The following is a 13,382-nucleotide window of genomic DNA, read 5'->3' on the forward strand; positions in this document are numbered from 1 at the left end:
ACATGCAAAACATTTAAAAGGTTTTTTTCCTTCATATTTTCTTCCTATCAGTCCTTTAGGTACTTTTCTAGCAAATAGTGCTTCAAGTTTCTCAAACTCATCATCTTCTCTCTTCATATCATCCAAATCCTTTGCATATAAAGCTTTACAATCTTGCTTACCGATTGCTCATGCAGATGCATGAAAAGCAGGTTCAGTTTTCACAGCTCCAGAAGGTCCAAATTCTTAGCATAGTTATAGAGTCATGTGACCTGCACTCATTTAGAAATTTAGATGCAAGTGTACCAATTATTTATACTAGAGAGAATCTTCTATGTTTTTTCTCTTCGTGTATGGATTTTTTGTGGGAAGAGTGTGAATCACATGAGTGGGTTTATGGATGGTCTTGTAGACCTTTAGTTTCCATTGATACATATCAACTTCCCAAAGCACTATATTTGAACTAGATCGAAGTTTCTATGGATTTTGACCATGTATCCGACCTAGTACAACCAAGTATTGTGACTTATTACTTGAAATAAAAAAATTCTTATTTTATTTAATTTTACATTGTTTTTGGTACTAATTTATCATGCAATTAAATCTAGGTCATGTGTATGCCGTTATTGCTAATGGAAACAATGAAGAAGGCATGAATTACTTTCTGTGTCATTGTATTGAGGCAACAAAAAATTGACAACCACAACCATTGATGAAGAGGGTATTGAATACCCAATAGGGTCTATTGTTGTAACAACAACATGGCTTAGAAGGTACCCTATCAAGAAATATGATGTTTGGTTGTTTGAGGACATCAACAAGTATGGGCATATTCTTCATTACTCTAACCTTCTTGTTGCAATAAATTTTTAGTTAATTAAATATCATGGTAGACCGCTCCATAAGAATTTATGGAAATTTTGTGAATCTGACCACGAGGCAATACTTGACATAATAAGGGTTAGAACCAATCCACAAGGTTCATTAGATTGAATTTGGACAAATCAAAAGTATTTAGTGTGTTGGAAAATTATGGTCAAGAATGATTCTACAAAAGGATAGAATGATTTTGGAAATTTTGTATATATACTTGGCACAATTTTGTATATATATTTTGTATATAGATGGCCATGAACTGATGTGTACCTATTTAGAGGTAAAAGTTTGTATATAGATGGCCACGAGCTGATTTGTACCTTTTAGAGCTCAAATTTTGTATGCAAATGGTCATGAGCTGATTTGTACCTATATAGAGGCACAATTTTGTATATAGACAACCATGAGGTAATTTGTACCTATTTAGGGGTCAAATTTTGTATATGTAAATGACCAAATGATCATAAATGCACAAATGAAATTTTGTGATAAATTTTTTATCTATGATTCTACATGAAATTCATGCATTATACTTTTGTCAATGTGTAATTCATGTGTTATTATTTTGTCAATGTATAATTCATGTGTTATTCTTTTGTCAATGTGTAATTCATGTATTATTCTTCTTTCAGTCTGTAAATTTTGCATGTTTTTGATGATATTTTCACTACGATAGGGCGCTAAACATTGGGGTGACTTGGGAAGTAAACCATGACCATTCCCAACATAAACCTACCTACCCGAACATGTTGACACTAACGGATCATGCCCAAGACAAATAGAATGAAATTTACCCTATATTGCAACTTTCCATTGCATGCATCTAATGATATTTGCATCAGCAAAAAAATTGTTACCCTAATAAAATGGCTTTATTTATATAAAATTTGTGATATGTTAATGTAGAGGAGACTCATCTAACCCTATGGGTTCAAATAGATCATTCGTATGTGACTCGGATTAAGAGAAACAACCTGTCAAAGTTTAATTTTTTTTTTAACTTGGGGCATTCAAGAGATGGCGTTGCAATGGTAGAGAGTTGAATGTTCGAGAAACTTGGGATGTAAACAAAGACCATGCCTAGCATAATCCTGCCTACCTATACATTCTCATGCTAACAATTTGTGGATATGACAAATAGAATTAAATTTACCCTTTCTTGCAACTTTGCATTACGTGTGACTAATGATATTTGCATCAACAAAAAAATTATTACCCTAAAAAATGGATTTGTTACTTCAAAATAAGAATTAGGTTATTGTAGAGGGGCCTCACGTGACCCTATGGGTTCAAACATATCATTTGTACATACCTCAAATTCTAAGAAACTACCCATGAAAGTTTGACAATTTTTTGAACTCCAGACACTCAAGAGATGACATCGTGACAATAATGTGTTAAATATTTAGCCGACCTGGGAAGCCAACCAAGACCATGAATAACATAAAAGTGCCTACCCAAACATACTCACATTGACAGGTCATGGATACGACAAACAAAATGAAATCTACCCTATCTTGCAACTTTGTATTGCATGCAACTAATGATATTTACATCAAACAAAAATATTGTTGCCCTAAGAAAATGGCTTTATTTTTTCAAAATAAAATATATCTTATTGTAGAGGGGCCTCAAATGACCATGTGGGTTTAAATTGACCATTCAAATGTGCCCTAGATTCTAAAAAATGACCCGTCAAAGTTTGACAATTTTTTGAACTCAGGGCACTCAAGAGATGGCACTGCGACAATAGGGCATTGAACGTTCGAGCGAATTGGGAAGCCAACTAATACCATGCCTATCATAAAAATTCCTACCCAACCATGCTTGCATTGACAGTTTGTGGATACAACAAACATAATGAAATTTACCCTATTTTGCAACTTTGCATTGTCTACAACTGACGATATTTGCATCAACAGAAAAATTGTTGCCCTAAGAAAATGGATTTGTTTCTTCAAAATTTGACATGGGTTATTGTAGGAAGGATACACTTTCCACTGTGGTATTAAATGGATCACTCATATGTGCCCCAAATTTTAAGAAATAACTTATCAAATTTCAACCATTTTTTGAATTCAAGGCACTCAAAAGATGGTGTCGTGATGGTAGGGTGTCGAACATTCACGCAACCTCGGAAGCCAACCAAGACCATGCCTACATAAAAATGGCTATACATACACACACTCATGCTAACAATTTGTGGATATGACAAACATAACAAAATTTACCCTATCTTGCAACTTTGCATTGCATGCAAATTACGATATTTACATCAACAAAAAATTTGTTGCCCTAAGTAAATGGCTTTGTTTCTTCAAAATCTGAGGTAGATTATTGTAGAAGGGCCTCACATGACCCTATGGATTCAAATGTATCATTCTTATGTGCCCCGTATTTTGAGAAACAACCTATAAAAGTTTAATAATTTTTTTAACTCACGACACTCAAGAGATGACGCCATGACAATAGGGCACTGAATGTTAAGGCAAACTAGAAAGCCAAAAAGGACCATGCCTAGCATATAAATGCCTACTTGGATATGCTCATGGTGGTGGTTTGTGTATACAAAAAACAAAATGAAATTTACCCTATCTTGTAACTTTGTATTGCAACTGTTGACAACTTTTGACAACTTTGGACAATTTGTTGTTCATCAAAAATGATTAACCCAAGTTCACCTGCAATCCTTCTATGAAATGGCCAATTTCAGTCTATGAAACACATTAGGGCTTGGAAAACATAACATAGGACCCTAATTGATCCTCCTGCACTTCAGGTTCTTCTAGACTTAGGGGGGGACACCCTTTTGATGCATGAAATTAACTCATTACACACTTATGAAAGCATAAAATAATAAGCAGATAGATCATTTCACAAGCTCAACAAGTTAGGAAACACTACAGATTGGCTACATATGTACAAACAATAGGATGAAATATAGCTTGGAAAGAATAGAAAAAAAACCCCTAAACAAAAAGGGAAAATATTTTCTTTAAATGAATTAATCTGAAACTATCCCCAAATCTGCAAGACCAGTGCCTTGTTCATTGGGCATGGAGACACACAAAGAATTACAAATTTGTATCCTAGTTACAAATTGGTTTTCCTTAAACAATATTCCTACATTAACACCTTATACTAATGCAATACTCAATTCCATTCATAGAATTATCAGATCTAGGACACATTTCATTTATTCATGACTGATTACAGAGTTTAAAACCTTCATTGAAGGATACCTATAAACAATCACACAATCTCCTTGAAATTGACAAATTTCATCCTCCTTAAGGATTCAATTCATAATAATGAAATACATACACAGAGACAATATTGTGGGAAATTTACTTATGCCTGACACAAGTAAGATCTGCAACTAGAAAACAATCAGCCATCGGGCAATGTAATCTTTGTACCCTGAAACAAACCAAAGAGCTTTACACATTTAGGCCAAGCAATTCAGAACTGGAAGCCATGAAATTTGGAGCACTTCCTCCAAAATTCTGGAACCCTTACAATGAGAATAAAATGGGAATAAGAAGAGGAGGGAAAAATATCAGAATTCATCAGAATTTGCCAAGTGTCTTTTTTTTTCAGCTAAATTTCATTTTCCTTTCTCTTTCCCATGGAATCTGCTCTCAAAATATCCCAAATTTGTTAAAATTAACTACATGATTCGATTTCTTATCCTGGGAGCTTTTTGGTGATATATGATACTTGATATTTTGGGCAAAAATGCACCTCTGCGCGAATTAAATCCTTCATATGTGCACATCATTAAAAATTTTCATTTTTTTCTATAGTCTACACTATATATTTAATTCTGATTTTTCATCCATTTTTTGGCCTAACACCGTGCCACGTGGCAGCCTCTGATTTGCTGATAGGGTCCACTGTGTGCCACCTCAGATGACACCTCATCAATCTACCACATGTCCACTTCGTCACTACCACTGGGCTGCTTGCTTGTTGCCACCTCATCACCACCTCAGCATCACGTCAGCGAGACCCGCGAGCTGGACCTCCACCTAGACTTGCCACCTGTATGCCATGTGTCTTTCACCATTTCACAATGGCTAATGAACGTGCACCTTCGGCTCACAAAATCGCGCTGGCCTTCGATCTTGCTGAACTTGTAGGCTCTTTAACACTTCGCCATTTCATGAAGCTTAACTGGCGAGCATCTCCGCTTCGCGAAATCGCATGCACCGTCGATCTCCTTGGAACATGCTCGATCTTAAACTCTTTTCGTTGTTTCCTCCTGATCTTTTCACCATTTTGCGAAGGGTAAGTTTCGATCATCTTCCATTCGCGAATCAATGCATAGCATTGATCTTCTCTGAACTTGCTCACTAGCTAAGTCTCCCTTTCTTTGCAAAACTCGCCTCGGGATCCATGCCTGCATGGGGTCCACCTAGTCGCCACTCAGCGTCCTTGGTCACCTCGGGAAGCACGCCCGTGCGTGTGCGGTCCTCTTAGGCCCAGCCAACACCATTCGTCAAAATCCTCATGAGGATTTGACATTATGAATGAGTGGAGTTTTACTTTTAAACACTAAAATATCCCTTCGCCCAACGAATGTGTGATAATGGCATTTAGCCTGGAACTGCAATTTTTGAGAATTTCTGAGAGTTTTAATGGCGTTTTCTTGAAACTTATTTTTAACCCCTCTTTTACCAGATATGTGCCAATTCGAACATTCTAACGAAATTATTTGTTGCCTCTTGCTAGTGCATTGATGTGAACATTTAAACAACGAAACATAACCGCTTCAAAAGCTTTTGATGCATTATTACAACATGGTAGACTCCACCATACAGCTCCATTGTCTGTCGAAGAGAGTGTTGAGCGTCTTTAGAAAGCTTATCGACCTCATTGAGAACCAATACTTTATAACCATTATCTCCATTTATATCGATGGGCCTACTCTGTTTTTTGGCAAAGGAGGATGCTAACAAGGGTTGTGGATATTGGGAAATAGACCTATCAAATGCATTTTCTTAAGCTTCAATGGTTCTCATAAACCACGCAGGAGGAGAAATTCACCATAGTTGATAGTAATTCTGCAATGTCTCCTCCACCCCACGCGAAGGGAGGATGCTGGCAATGGAGGAACAAGTCTAGTTTTGAAACTACCGATTGCCATTATTTCCAACCTTCTCCACCACACACACATAACAGGGAGGATACCACGCTGAGGACTGGGAGATGGTGGTTTTGAAATTTACTTCCTACAAATTTTAAAACATGCATGGGAGTTTCATGGCCCACGTGACCTGCCAATTGCATTTGGTTAAAAGGCTCTGCCACTTCAGATCTCACATAGGAGGAGTTTAGGGAGGCATTTACCATTGTTTTCCATGTGGAGAGAGGGGTATGCTTGGTAATGGAGCTCCACACTACACTTCAGCTTACCCACCATGCAAACTTTTATGCCTGCCAATGCACATTCACTAGGAGTTCATTGCCTCTTTTAAATGCTGCACTAGTGGTGCAAGATATGCTAGAGTCTCTCCTGAACCATTTTGTTTAGCAGTTATGCAACTCTGTCCATCAAGGACATGTTCGGATGCAAATATGTTTCCCCTCTCCTGGCTTCTCTTGAAGTATTGACACTTTTACCCCCACGTTCTTGATGAATACTCTTTAAATCTTGATTGCTCTTTATTTTGATCATTTGATCTTGCACAATGCTTCATGACAGAAGTTGTCATGATGAACTATCTTTGTGTGCTTTTGTCAAAATAATGAAAACTCTTCTTTATCTCATTCTATCATTTACAATGATGTTTTCACTTATGTTTTTCTCATCCACGCCGAAGGAGGGGGTTTTACACTTCTACACTTTATACTCACATTCGCCAATGCTACTGTAGATTGCATAAAGTATGAGATTTGTTGCATTTATATGATAAAACCTGTCACATTTCCTCAAAATAAAAGTGACAAAGATGCACTGCCTCTATACCCAACTTGGTTCTGGAAGATACATGCTTTTCTTTTAGACCATTCCCCCATAAATTTAATGCATGGGCATGAGCCAAGTCGGGCCCCAAAGTGGGTCCGACTAAATTTTTTTTCATTTTCATTCAACTGACCTTTAAAATGCGTCAGGAACCTTAAACATACCTCTGGAATCGATTGGCATCATTTTCAGATCATCAAACTGATTTTTGCAACTTTCAGGTGCCTGCACCATATTTTCACATTTAATCGCGAAGACGTAATTTTCAAACCGTTCAAAACACCTTTCTGGACCTCGCCATCTGATAGACGTGTAATCTGATATACAAGAATGAACTCTACCAAACGGTTTTTTGAAGACGAATCTCGAGTGAAAAGATATTAATGGTCAAAGATGACCAACTGGCTTTGTCGGCACTGTGGACCTGATGAAGTCAATACGCAGGCAACGCATGATGCCTGTCTTAAAAATATTAAACAATCTTCGTAGACCCTCAAATCTGAGACATAGGTACCTTGAAGTACATATCAAAACTTAGAATAATCATTTCAACTAAAAGGATGACTGGGTGCAAATGGTGCGCTCATGAAAATAGCCACATTAACTGATATAGCAATGAAAGTACGTATCACTGAAACAGATGGCCTAAGAAACCCTTTTCAAAGCCGATCAAACAGATTGGTAGGAGATTGAAACTGGAAACATAGCTTTTCATTTATACCAAAAATAGCTTAGAACAAACATTCTAACATGACACTCACTGAGGCAACTTTTACACTTATGCAAAATAGGGCTCTGATTAGCAGCTGAAACGGGGACTTGTCAAACCATAAAAACTGCAAACAGATTGAGCTTTGAAAATTGAGTAAATGGATTCATAAAGACTTGAAAATTTGTATGCTGACTCACATTTATGCATACAATTAAATCCATTTTAAAATTCTTTATGAAGATCAATAGGGCAAAAGATATAAGCACTCAAAGTAGGCTACTCAATAAAATCTGCATTTATGCCTAAAATGCACTTTCAGCTCACCCCTTGAAATGGGTACCTGATAAATTGATCCAAACTGAAATCTGAAAGTTGCACATCATTGCATAGGCCAAATGAAAGGTGTAGGACATGCTTCCCAAGCCTTACCCTTTTGGAAATCACCTAGCTCCATTTTACCCTCTCTCTTACTAGGCCATTCAAACTGACTCATTTTATGATCATTTGGAAATGGAGACCAAAATTTTGAAATGGGCCTCAAAACTTGACTCAAAATTAATGAGTCCCAATAATGGCTCTGATTGGGGATGGTTGATTGCAAGATCAACACAAGAATCTAGAATCTATGGTTAAGCAGACCACCCAAAAACTGAATCACTTCTTCTCTTCTCAAAAACAGAGGGCTTCCTTATTCTCGACCAAAACAGCAAGGCACTTTATTGAAAACCACACAACTCAAGCAAAGCAACTGTACAAGATATACAAACATACTGACAACTGAATACAAACTGCTCCAAACATTCTCAGCATTTACCCCTATCAAAAATCTGATTCTCATCACTTGACATCATGATCCAAACAAAGGAACCTTCCAATAACAACTGAGCATAATCCTTATAATCAACCTCTTTCATCTCATTCCCACAACAGCTGGTGTGCATACCTTTTGCCTGATTTTGAACTCGTTAATCACACACTATTTCAACAAAGGTAAAATCATGAAACAAAACACTATAGAGGCCTTCCCACAAGCTGGCATACATTTCGCTATCCCAATCAATTCTATCATTTGCAAAGGCATCATCATGCTGAACTTCAAAAAATAAAGCATTCAATCTCAACATCATAATTCTCATCAACAGATGCCTTATTATCATTTAAATTCATAGAATGAGGGGCATTACTAACCAATTGATGCAAACAAGGAACATAAATATCACGATCCAGATGTGATACTTCACTATGTTGATCACACTCTATACTATCCTTGTTTATCAAACTCAACACATCTGCATCCTCAATATCCCATTCATGGAAAAGAATGCATACCTCTGGCTGAAGCAAATCCTTAGCTAAATCTTTCTCATTCAGACTTGCATCCACTTGAAAAACTTCCATTTGTGGTCTGAAGTAGTCATCACACAACCCATGCCTCTTATCTTCATCATGAAATAAATTTTTACAACACATCCTACTGTTGTTCGGAACTTCATCAACATCACAAACTTGTTCACCACAAGGGGAAACTTCAGTATTTACATCAATGAGATAAACACCATGAACATTAATATCAAAGGCAAAAAACTCCATATCCGGTTCAAGCATACTATCAACATTCACATTCTCTTCATGGTACTTCAAATTCTGAAAGCATTCAAATATGGTTTCATTTAAATCTGAAAATAAAGCATTATCTGCACTGTCACATATATTTTTATCTTCAAAAACAGTTTCATTTTCAGATTCATGACTGAAATATATAACTTGGTCTCCCTTTATATCATCTTCACAAGAAGAATAATAAGAATTCTCATAACCATCATCAACTGCATGATTGACATTCATCTACTGATCAAAATAAAGTGAATAACTCGTGCCAAGATCACTCTCATTCTGAAATTGCTCTTCATTGTTCATTTGTATACCTTCAAGGTGCTGAAAATTGAGCTCAGTATCCTCATAATCAGCAACACCACTCCATTTTGAAACACATTCATCACTGGGTATACTTGCATTGAAAACACTATCAACATCATCCACAATTTCATTTTCAGTTTTATCAGACTTAATCAAAATCTGATTTACATCATATTGCACATTTTCACTTGCATAATCAACAACATTTGGTGATCCCTCAGTATTTGGTACTTCAACATCAAATACATCGGCAACATATAAAGATTGATGGTCATCACCATCATTACTTTCATTATCATTATCCTTGGGAGATGCATGATTTACTTGATAATTTGCAACTACATAATCAGCATAACCGGCATACAAATCAAATGGTATATATCCTTTATACAAATCTACCTTTGTATCAGCATTATCACAATATTTCCCACTAATCATTCCATCATTACTATGAGAGACAACCGACATTGACAATAGAGATTCTTGACTCCCATCTAAATTTGAATCACATGCATTAGCAAAACCATTTGGAACTGCAGAGCTTGATGCACCTAGACAAGGAATGATTTGTTTAGCTTCACATGGTATTTCACCATTGAAGGTATTTTGGAAAGAAACAACAGTAGACACAAATCTCTTTGAGATCCCAAATTTCAAATTATTTTCAATGTCCCTAGCTATGTTAAAAGCTTCATGCAGAGTTTTGGGTTCTTTGTTTCTCAATAGGAAACCCATCTTCTTACCAAAAGCACTCATATAAATATCCAGACATACTTTATCATCAAACTTATACTTGCAGGAAATTTTAGACAATGTTTGTGAAAACGTGATATTAAATGTTGGTACCAATTCATCTTCCCTGATTTGTATGTACGTGAATTCTTTCAGCATATCATAATCACTCACCTTTTCAGCAAATTGGTTTATGAAGTCTGAAATTAATTCTTCCCCTGAGGAAATACAATCTGCCGGTAAGAAAGAGAGCCAATCTCTTGCATCCTCCTTCAATGACTGGACAAATAACTTCATGCACACATCTTCTTGACAAATTTCAAACTCTCCCATCAAATCTGAAAATCTTTTCAAATGTTGACATGCTGATTCTAATTTCTTCCCACTGAATATGGGCAAATACTTTCTAATCTCTGTGGGTATGGGATTTGGGTAACTCGGAATACCTTCAAAATTTAGAGCAACATAATGGTTCATACTAAAACCTTTCATGTTACATGGTTGTTCTAGTTTACTCGACATGGTCATATGTGGCAATACACAAGGCTGAAAAACTTCACTACTCATTCCTTCTTACTCCCACAAATGATTATACAACCTTGGATAAAACAATGAAACACTTCAAGAACATATCATCATCCAAATCTATTCATAACATTGCTTGACACAAAGCTTTTCAAATTTGCATACTACGGAAGAACATATATACTGGATATTTTAGCAAAATAGATATGGAAATAAGTTTGTGATTCCTCTCTTTCCCTCTCTACTAGTGTTGTTCACTTAATAGGAAAACTATTCTACTCATTCAAATTTTCAGAACAAATGTCTTGCATTGAAACTTCAAAAAATACCTGGGTGTTTGCAGTTGTAAGACTTATAGATCTGAACATTTACTTCAACTTTCAGCACAGTCTTTTATCTTAGAGTCACCACCTCTTGCATAGAGGATGTTTTGAACAGTAGAATACCATTCAACACAAATTCAATTCTATATTTCCTCCTTCAATCTCTCTACAACCAATTCACTCCAGGCTATTTAACACAAATCTAGAAATGCATCAAACTTATGTGTGAACTGAAATCTTTTACTGCACTTTTCTTTTCAAGATTTTATGATGAAAGCACCATGTTTGAGCATACAACTAATTTAATTATCTGCATCTTAATATGACTCATCAAATTATCTACTAATCTTGTGAAAATCTTGGAATACAAACTTCCTACAAGCACCGGTACAGAGACTAGAGTCACCACCCAATTATGACATTGGGAAGAATTCATAAACAGCTGAAGGACTTCTTATAACTCTCAACAATGTATATTTTTTCTAATTCTTCACAAGAAACTTTCTCTGATAGCAGACAACACCATTACAAACTCAGAACATAATACTAAATCCCTTAACCATAAAAGACATTTTCAACTCTGTGCAATCTCAATGGATAGACTAACTGGATGAAATTAGGCAATTTCTATTCACCTTCCCCAGTAGAGTCGCCATTTTTGTTGTTCATAAAAAATGATTATCCTAAGTTCACCTGTAATCCTTCTATGAAATGACCAATTTCAGTCTATGAAACACATTAGGGCTTGGACAACATAACATAGGACCCTAATTGATCCTCCTGCACTTCAGGTTCTGCTAGACCTAGGGGGGGACATCCTTTTGATGCATGAAATTAACTCATTACACACTTATGATAGAATCAAACAATAAGAAGATAGATCATTTCACAAGCTCAACAAGTTATGAAACACTACAGATTGGCTAGATCTATACAAACAATAGGATGAAATAGAGCTTGAAAAGAATAGAACACAAACCCCTAAATAGAAAGGGAAAAAATTTCTTTAGATGAATTAATCTGAAACTATCCCCAAATCTGCAAGACCAGTGCCTTGTTCATTGGCCATGGAGACACACAAAGAATTGCAAATGTGTATCCTAGTTACAAATTGGTTTTCCTTAAACAATATTCTTGCATTAACACCTTATACTAATGCATTACTCAATTCCATTCACATAATTATCAGATCTAGGACACATTCTTTTTATTCATGACTGATTAAAGAGTTTAAAACCTTCATTGAAGGATACCTATAAACAATCACACAATCTCCTTGAAATTGACAAATTTCATCCTCCTTAAGGATTCAATTCATAATAATGAAAAAAATACACAGAGACAATATTGTGGGAAATTTACTCATGCCTGACACAAGTAAGATCTGCAACTAGAAAACAATCAGCCATCGTACAATGTAATCTTTGTACCCTGAAACAAACCAAAGAGCTTTACACATTTGGGTCAAGCAATTCAGAACTAGAAGCCATGAAATTTGGAGCACTTCCTCCAAAATTTTGGAACCCTTACAATGAGAAGAAAATGGGAATAAGAAGAGGAGGGAAACATATCAGAATTCATCAGAATTTGCCAAGTGTCTTTTTTTTTCAACTAAATTTCATTTTCCTTTCTCTTTCCCATGGAATGTGCTCTCAAAATATCACAAATTTGTTAAAATTAACTATATGATTTGATTCCTTATCCCGAGATCTTTCCGGTGATATATGATACTTGATAGTTTGGGCAAAAATGGACCTCTGGGCAAATTAAATCCTTCATATGTGCACATCATTTAAATTTTTCAATTTTTTCTATAGTCTGCACTATATATTTAATTCTGATTTTTCATCCATTTTTTGGCTTGATGCCTTGCCATGTGGTAGCCTCTGATTCTATGATAGGGTCCATTGGGCACCACCTCGAATGACACCTCATAAATCCACCACGTGTCCACCTCGTCACTGTCACTGGGCTGCTTGCTTGTCGCCACCTCATCGCCACCGCAGTGAAACATCAGCGGGACACACGAGATGGACCTGCCACCTGTGCACCATGTGTCTTTCGCAATTTCACAATGGCTAATGAACGTGTACCTTCGGCTCACGAAATCGCGTTGGCCGTCGATCTTGCTGAACCTCAAGCTCTTTAACACTTCGCCATTTCGTGAAGCTTAACCGGCGAGCATCTCCGCTTCGCGAAATTGCATGCACCATCGATCTCCTTGGAACATGCTCGATCTTTAACTCTTTTCGCTGTTTCCTTTTGAGGTTTTCACCATTTTGCGAAGGGTAATTTTCGATCATCTTCCCTTTGCGAATCAACGTGTACCATTGATTTTCTCTGAACTTGC

The sequence above is a fragment of the Cryptomeria japonica genome, chromosome 7 (genome assembly GCF_030272615.1).
Source record: "Cryptomeria japonica chromosome 7, Sugi_1.0, whole genome shotgun sequence".
Classification (NCBI taxonomy): Eukaryota; Viridiplantae; Streptophyta; class Pinopsida; order Cupressales; family Cupressaceae; genus Cryptomeria; species Cryptomeria japonica.